The sequence below is a fragment of the Nerophis ophidion genome, linkage group LG08, assembly GCF_033978795.1.
Source record: "Nerophis ophidion isolate RoL-2023_Sa linkage group LG08, RoL_Noph_v1.0, whole genome shotgun sequence".
Taxonomy (NCBI): domain Eukaryota; kingdom Metazoa; phylum Chordata; class Actinopteri; order Syngnathiformes; family Syngnathidae; genus Nerophis; species Nerophis ophidion.
In genome coordinates this window covers 17,440,829-17,449,114 of record NC_084618.1, presented here as the reverse complement: position 1 = coordinate 17,449,114, position 8,286 = coordinate 17,440,829, and the positions used below count along the sequence as shown (strand labels likewise).

Sequence of the window (8,286 nt, the reverse complement as noted above, 5' to 3'; positions counted from 1 at the left end):
TATGTTGTGTTTCGGTGCGGGTGTTCTCCCGAAATGTGTCTGTCATTCTTGTTTGGTGTGGGTTCACAGTGTGGCGCATATTTGTAACAGCGTTAAAGTTGTTTATACGCCCACCCTCAGTGTGACCTGCATGGCTGTTGACCAAGTATGCCTTGCACTCACTCATGTGTGACTGTAAAAGCCACATATGTGATGTGACTTGGCCAACACGCTGTTTGTACGTAGGAGAAGGGGACGTGACGACAGGTTATAGAGGACGTTAAATATTGATGTCTGGGTGGAAATCGGGAGAAATTCGGGAGAATAGTTGTCTCGGGAGATTTTCGGGAGGGGCTCTGAAATTCGGGAGACTCCCCGGAAAAATCCGGAGGGTTGGCAAGTATGTTCCACCTTCAACATATTCCACCATCCTGGACATTCAAACTATAATTTTTCCAAGTTTATACCAAAATGGATACATGGATGATACAGCAGAGGATTGGGAGAATGTAATGTGGTCAGATGAAACCAAAATAGAACTTTTTGGTATAAACTCAACTGGTTGTGTTTGGAGGAAGAAGAATACTGAGTTGCATCCCAAGAACACCAGACCTACTGTGAAGCATGGAGGTGGAAACATCATGCTTTGGGGCTGTTTTTCTGCTAAGGAGACAGGACGATTGATCCGTGTTAAGGAAAGAATGAATGGGGCCATGTATCGTGAGATTTTGAGCCAAAACCTCCTTCCATCAGTGAGAGCTTTGAATGGTTGACTAAATACTTATTTTCCACTATAATTTACAAATAAATTCTTTAAAATTCCTACAATGTGAATTCTTGGATTTTTTTTTCACATTCTGTCTCTCACAGTTGAAGTGTACCTATGATGAAAATTACAGACCTCTGTCATCATTTTAAGTGGGAGAACTTGCACAATCGGTGGCTGACTAAATACTTGTCTGCCCTACTGTACACATATACATACTGTACATATATACATACATACATACATATATATATATATATATATATATATATATATATATATATATATACATATATATATGTGTGTGTGTGTGTGTATGTATATATTTTTTATAATTTTGTTTTCCCCTACAAGATTAATCTTGTTGTATTAAAGCAAAAAAAAAGAAAATCTAAATATTAGAGCGACAATTGCAATGTTACGAAAAGTAATGTTACGAGGAAAAAAAGCTTTGACGTTAATTATAATAATGAAATTTCCGAAAAAATGTCCCCACATAAATGAGTAAATATCTATTTATTTTTGAAACATCAAACAATTCAGAGAGAAACAATTTTTTTTAGTTGGGCAATAAAAATATCAAAGACAGGTGGAGGTGTCATTTTTTTCTTAAGTCTGTATTGATTTTTAAAAATGCTAATGAATGTGGAGCTCTAGAACAAGCCAAGTGTGTGACACCAGGTTAGGAGACTCTCAGAAGCTCGAAAGGGGGCGGGGTCACCGCCTGAAGGCCGCAGAGTCGTTTGGGCGCCAAGGACGGTAATGATGCCGCCGTTTCATGGGGCGTTGCGCTATCATGATGATAGCGCGCCTTATTTGCATGCCCGTCCGCCGCCATCTTAACCCGGGGAATTTATGAGGCAGGAGGCGGGGATAAGCAGCCGTGCAGCGTTTCAGATTTATGGATGGATTTCTGTTTTGCTCAGGTCCGGGGAATGAAGACGTCGGCGAGACACGTCGTTAAGGTGGGCGTGGCGGAGATGTTCGGAGGAAGCCTCATAAAAACGTGAGGATGGAACAAAAATGGGGGTGGGGGGGGGAGTCACGGCGAGGAAAAACAACAAGAAGCGTATTTTACTGGCAGAGTTAATGGGAATAAAATACCTGGGTGGATGAGTGCAGATGTGTTTGATACAAATAGTCATTTTCCTATTTGCTGCCTCGTTGAGCATGATGAATGATGGGAGTCAGGGAGGCGGCGTGATGAATGGCAGCACCTTGGCTCCATTGCATGCCCTATTGATTCTCCTTCTTTATTACTCCTACCAGCCAGCTGGCTGCTCCCCACTCAGTGGGTGTGGCTCCCCACTCTATGGCCCCGCCTCCTTCAGGGACGGTAGGAATTTAGTGTCGGGCGCCACCGGCGGGTAAATAGGGAAACACAAACAGAGGATGAATGTTTTGTATGCCTATGAAGTGTTGATTGAGGCTTGACAAGTTTGATCTTGGAACAGACTATTTCTATTTTACATGACTTTCAAATGGGGGGAAAGTGTTGAGGTGGGACATTTACTTGGGGCGCTCAAAAAATTGATTATATATATATATATATATATAAATACACAGTATATACATATATATACATACATATATATACACATACATAAATATATATATATATGTGTATATATGTATGTATATATGTATGTATATATATATATGTATATATATATATATATATATATATATACACACACACACACACATATATATCCATCCATCCATTTCCTACCGCTTATTCCCTTTGGGGTCGCTGGTGTCTATCTCAGCTACAATATATATATATATATATATATATATATATATATATATATATGTTTCCAAGATGGCGGCGCCCGGACGGGCTGCGCTCTCGAGGAGCTCCTGCTAAAGATGGATCATTTGGCAGAAATACCGGACAATTCCAAAACTTTATGGCTGGCTCACATCGTGGTCACTCCGTGATCACGTACGACCGCCAGACACTTCTGGATGTGGACGAATCGGGCCGTTTTGGACTGATAGACACTTGCGTGCTAGACTTGCTAACTAGCATGGGAATACATCGGCGGCTACATCCAGCGGCCTGTGAAGCGGGGGAGTCTAGTAGCAGCGGGGGCCGTCTACGGAGCAGACGCCAGCGGTGTGATCGGAAACGCGGATGCCGAGCGGGGCTAAAAACAAAGCAGAAGGCTAATCCCCACAGAACACCACTTTCCTCCATCCCGAAGACGGATTTAGATAGAAAATGCGAGACTACTGGTCTGGGTAAGGAGTCTGTTAAATTAGAACAAGTTTTTTCTGCTTTGAGTGTTTCAGAGTTGGACATGTGTTTTACTGAGGTGGCTAACTATGATGCGTGCAGTTTATCAAAGCAACAAACAGACAATCGGAAAATCCCCGTTACTGAGGTGGCTAACCATGATGTGTGCAGTTTATCAAAGCAACAAACAAACAATCGGAAAATCCCCGTTACTGAGGTGGCTAACCATGATGCGTGGAGTTTATCAAAGCAACAATCAAACAATCGGAAAATTCCTGTCGTATCAATTCCTAGATATGGTCGTAACTATACTAAATGCACTGGGCATAATAAACACAACATTATTAATATTGCTACTACGGATAATTTGATCAAAAACTCCCTAAAACAGCCCACTACCTATAATATAGGTTTTTTAAACATAAGATCATTGTCTCCTAAAACGTTGTTAGTTAATGATATTATCAGAGACAACAATCTTAACGTCATCGGTCTCAGCGAAACCTGGCTTAAACCAAACGACTTTTTTGCGCTAAATGAGGCATGTCCTCCTAACTTTACACATGCGCATATTGCCCGTCCGCTCAAAAGGGGTGGGGGGGTCGCACTAATATACAACGAAAACTTTAACCTTAGTCCTAACATAAATAATAAATATAAATCGTTTGAGGTGCTTACTATGAGGTCTGTCACACCGCTGCCTCTACACCTGGCTGTTATCTACCGCCCCCCAGGGCCCTATTCGGACTTTATTAATGAATTCTCAGAGTTCGTTGCTGATCTAGTGACACACGCCGATAATATAATCATAATGGGGGACTTTAATATCCATATGAATACCCCATCGGACCCACCGTGCGTAGCGCTCCAGACTGTAATTGATAGCTGTGGTCTCACACAAATAATAAATGAACCCACGCATCGCAACGGTAATACGATAGACCTAGTGCTTGTCAGGGGTATCACCGTTTCCAAAGTTACGATACTCCCTGTATACTAAAGTATTGTCCGATCATTACCTTATAAAATTCGAGGTTCAGACGCATGTTCGTCAAACTAATAATAATAATACCTGCTATAGCAGCCGCAACATTAATACAGCCACAACGACAACTCTTGCTGACCTACTGCCCTCGGTAATGGCACCATTCCCAAAGTATGTGGGCTCTATTGATAACCTCACTAACAACTTTAACGACGCCCTGCGCGAAACCATTGATAACATAGCACCGCTAAAGTTAAAAAAGGCTCCAAAAAAGCGCACCCCGTGGTTTACAGAAGAAACTAGAGCTCAGAAATTATTATGTAGAAAGCTGGAACGCAAATGGCGCACGACTAAACTTGAGGTGCACCATCAAGCATGGAGTGATGGTTTAATAACTTATAAACGCATGCTTACCCTAGCTAAAGCTAAATATTACTCAAATCTCATCCACCGTAATAAAAACGATCCTAAATTTTTGTTTAGTACGGTAGCATCGCTAACCCAACAAGGGACTCCTTCCAGTAGCTCAACCCACTCAGCTGATGACTTTATGCAATTCTTTAGTAAGAAAATTGAAGTCATTAGAAAGGAGATTAAAGACAATGCGTCCCAGCTACAACGGGTTTCTATTAACACTGACACGATGGTATATACGGCGGATACTGCCCTCTAAAATAGTTTCTCCCGTTTTGAGGAAATAACATTAGAGGAATTGTTACAACGTGTAAATGGAATAAAACAGACAACATGTTTACTTGACCCTCTTCCTGGGAAACTGATCAAGGAGCTCTTTGTATTATTAGGTCCATCAGTGCTAAATATTATAAACTTATCACTCTCCTCGGGCACTGTTCCCCTAGCATTCAAAAAAGCGGTTATTCATCCTCTTCTTAAAAGACCTAACCTCGATCCTGACCTCATGGTAAATTACCGACCGGTGTCTCACCTTCCCTTTATTTAAAAAATCCTTGAAAAAATTGTTGCGGAGCAGTTAAATGAACACTTAGCGTCTAACGATCTATGTGAAACCTTTCAATCCGGTTTCAGGGCAAATCACTCCACGGAGACAGCCCTCGCAAAAATGACTAATGATCTATTGCTAACGATGGATTCTGATGCGTCATCTATGTTACTGCTCCTCGATCTTAGCGCTGCTTTCGATACCGTCGATCATAATATTTTATTAGAGCGTATCAAAACACGAATTGGTATGTCAGACTTAGCCCTGTCTTGGTTTAACTCTTATCTTACTGATAGGATGCAGTGTGTCTCCCATAACAATGTGACCTCGGACTACGTTAAGGTAACGTGTGGAGTTCCCCAGGGTTCGGTCCTTGGCCCTGCACTCTTCAGCATCTACATGCTGCCGCTAGGTGACATCATACGCAAATACGGTATTAGCTTTCACTGTTATGCTGATGACACCCAACTCTACATGCCCCTAAAGCTGACCAACACGCCGGATTGTAGTCAGCTGGAGGCGTGTCTTAATGAAATTAAACAATGGATGTCCGCTAACTTTTTGCAACTCAACGCCAAAAAAACGGAAATGCTGATTATCGGTCCTGCTAGACACCGAACTCTATTTAATAATACAACTCTAACATTTGACAACCAAACAATTAAACAAGGCGACACGGTAAAGAATCTGGGTATTATCTTCGACCCAACTCTCTCCTTTGAGGCACACATTAAAAGCGTTACTAAAACGGCCTTCTTTCATCTCCGTAACATCGCTAAAATTCGCTCCATTCTGTCCACTAAAGACGCTGAGATCATTATCCATGCGTTTGTTACGTCTCGCCTCGACTACTGTAACGTATTATTTTCGGGTCTCCCCATGTCTAGCATTAAAAGATTACAGTTGGTACAAAATGCGGCTGCTAGACTTTTGACAAGAACAAGAAAGTTTGATCACATTACGCCTGTACTGGCTCACCTGCACTGGCTTCCTGTGCACTTAAGATGTGACTTTAAGGTTTTACTACTTACGTATAAAATACTACACGGTCTAGCTCCATCTTATCTTGCCGATTGTATTGTACCATATGTCCCGGCAAGAAATCTGCGTTCAAAGGACTCCGGCTTATTAGTGATTCCCAAAGCCCAAAAAAAGTCTGCGGGCTATAGAGAATTTTCCGTTCGGGCTCCAGTACTCTGGAATACCCTCCCGGTAACAGTTCGCGATGCCACCTCAGTAGAAGCATTTAAGTCTCACCTTAAAACTTATTTGTATACTCTAGCCTTTAAATAGACTCCCTTTTTAGACCAGTTGATCTGCCGTTTCTTTTCTTTTTCTTCTATGTCCCACTCTCCCGTGTGGAGGGGGTCCGGTCCGATCCGGTGGCCATGTACTGCTCGCCTGTGTATCGGCTGGGGACATCTCTGCGCTGCTGGTCCGCCTACGCTTGGGATGGTTTCCTGCTGGCTCCGCTGTGAACGGGACTCTCGCTGCTGTGTCTTGGATCCTCTTTGGACTGGACTCTCGCGACTGTGTTGTATCCATTGTGGATTGAACTTTCACAGTATCATGTTAGATCCGCTCGACATCCATTGCTTTCCTCCTCTCTAAGGTTCTCATAGTCATCATTGTCACCGACGTCCCACTGGGTCATTATTGTCACCAATGTCCCACTGGGTGTGAGTTTTCCTTGCCCTTATGTGGGCCTACCGAGGATGTCGTGGTGGTTTGTGCAGCCCTTTGAGACACTAGTGATTTAGGGCTATATAAGTAAACATTGATTGATTGATTGATATATACACACACACATATGTATATATACACACATATATATACACACACACGCATACATACATACATACATATACATACATATATATATACATACACACATGCAGAGAAACATGGCAAGGTGCGGAACTTCCAGGGACAGTAGGAATTTTGTGTAAAATCAAAGATCCTTTTTTTTATTATCTAAAGAACATTAAAAAAAAAAAAATATATATATATATATATATATAAATATATATATATATATATATATAGTGGAGGTTTCTGTGGTGTATCCATTCTACAGTGCTCAATAAAGCAGAATATACGTTAGATCAGGAAAAAACACAGACGCTATTTCAACCCTACAAGCCTGTATCAGGGGATTTTAAAATCCCTTGAAATCCCCATATACATATATATACATATATACATATATATATATGTATATATGTATATATATATATATATATATATATATATATGAGGAAAAAGTGTTGGGGTGGAATATTCACTGTTTAAATGTCGCTTTATTAAAAACAATTTTATAAAAAAAATCATTAATAAATTAACTTATCTTATCAAACTTCAAAAGTGTCAAAATAGGAAAAGGATGGAGGCGTGGCTAAATGCGAGGTCCAGATGTGGTTTAAGGATGGGTACCGCTCATATTTGAACCGATACCCAGGCATCGGGAATGGATACCAATATATATTTTCGGTACTTTTGTGTGTGTTAAGTATTGTTTTGGATGACAAAATTTTTATTTTTTATTGCAACATTTAGAAATGAGCTGATTATGATAACAGCTGTCCAGTTGTTATGTCTTTTTTTATTGTTTTTTATTTGATATCGCTATGCAAGTATGACATGAAGTTGCATAGAGCCCAAGACGTTAGGTGGCCGTAGTGTATAGTTTATGGTGTTTTTGTTGCACCCTAAAAAAATGTAGCACTGTAAGTATTTTACTTATTACGCACCAGCTGTTTGATTGTAACGTGCATCTTAGTTGCAGTTTTCATCAACAAATGTAAAAGGCGTTTAAATCACCAAGTCAAATGGCTAATGCTAATCAGTAGCGTGTCAATAGCAAAGCCAATGTGTATTAGCATCAAGCTAGCACATGTTTGGAAAAGTGCAGCCTTACTTACGTATTGTTTTTTTCCAAGTCAATTTCTTTGTTGGCATTGAAAATTACGACATTGCCAAGAGGCAGTTTGGCTGAGTCAGCTCTCAGTGCTGCTGGAGTGATCACCAAGTGTCACCCGGGTACCGTAATAAGGCATCGTTGGATTTTACGTAAATAGGACGGTCGGTGACAAAATGAGCCTTCAAAGAAAAAAGTTTTTGGTTGAAATGAAGGATTCCCTTTCATTCAAATTAAGCTTGAAAATGATGAAATATGAATACAATTGGAATAAAATTTACCCCGCCTCTTAGAGGAAAACATGGTGACATGCGGAACTTCATGGACAGTGGGAATTTAGTGTTGCCACTCACAGTAAAGTATGAAAAATGTTTAGTATTACGCAAAAAAAATAACTAAGGTGGTATGATGGCCACAGGTTGACCCTCCCGCCGCT

General features: G+C 40.7%; 1 long non-coding RNA gene across 1 annotated transcript in view; it reads right to left on the bottom strand.

The window, feature by feature from the left end:
• Positions 1 to 1,294: 1,294 nt before the first annotated feature.
• Positions 1,295 to 8,286, bottom strand: part of LOC133557435 (uncharacterized) — a 24,864-nt gene continuing 17,872 nt past the window's right edge. Inside the window, exon 3 of the long non-coding RNA XR_009807767.1 lies at positions 1,295 to 2,070. This is a non-coding gene — a long non-coding RNA (uncharacterized LOC133557435). The remainder of the gene's footprint in view (positions 2,071 to 8,286) is intronic.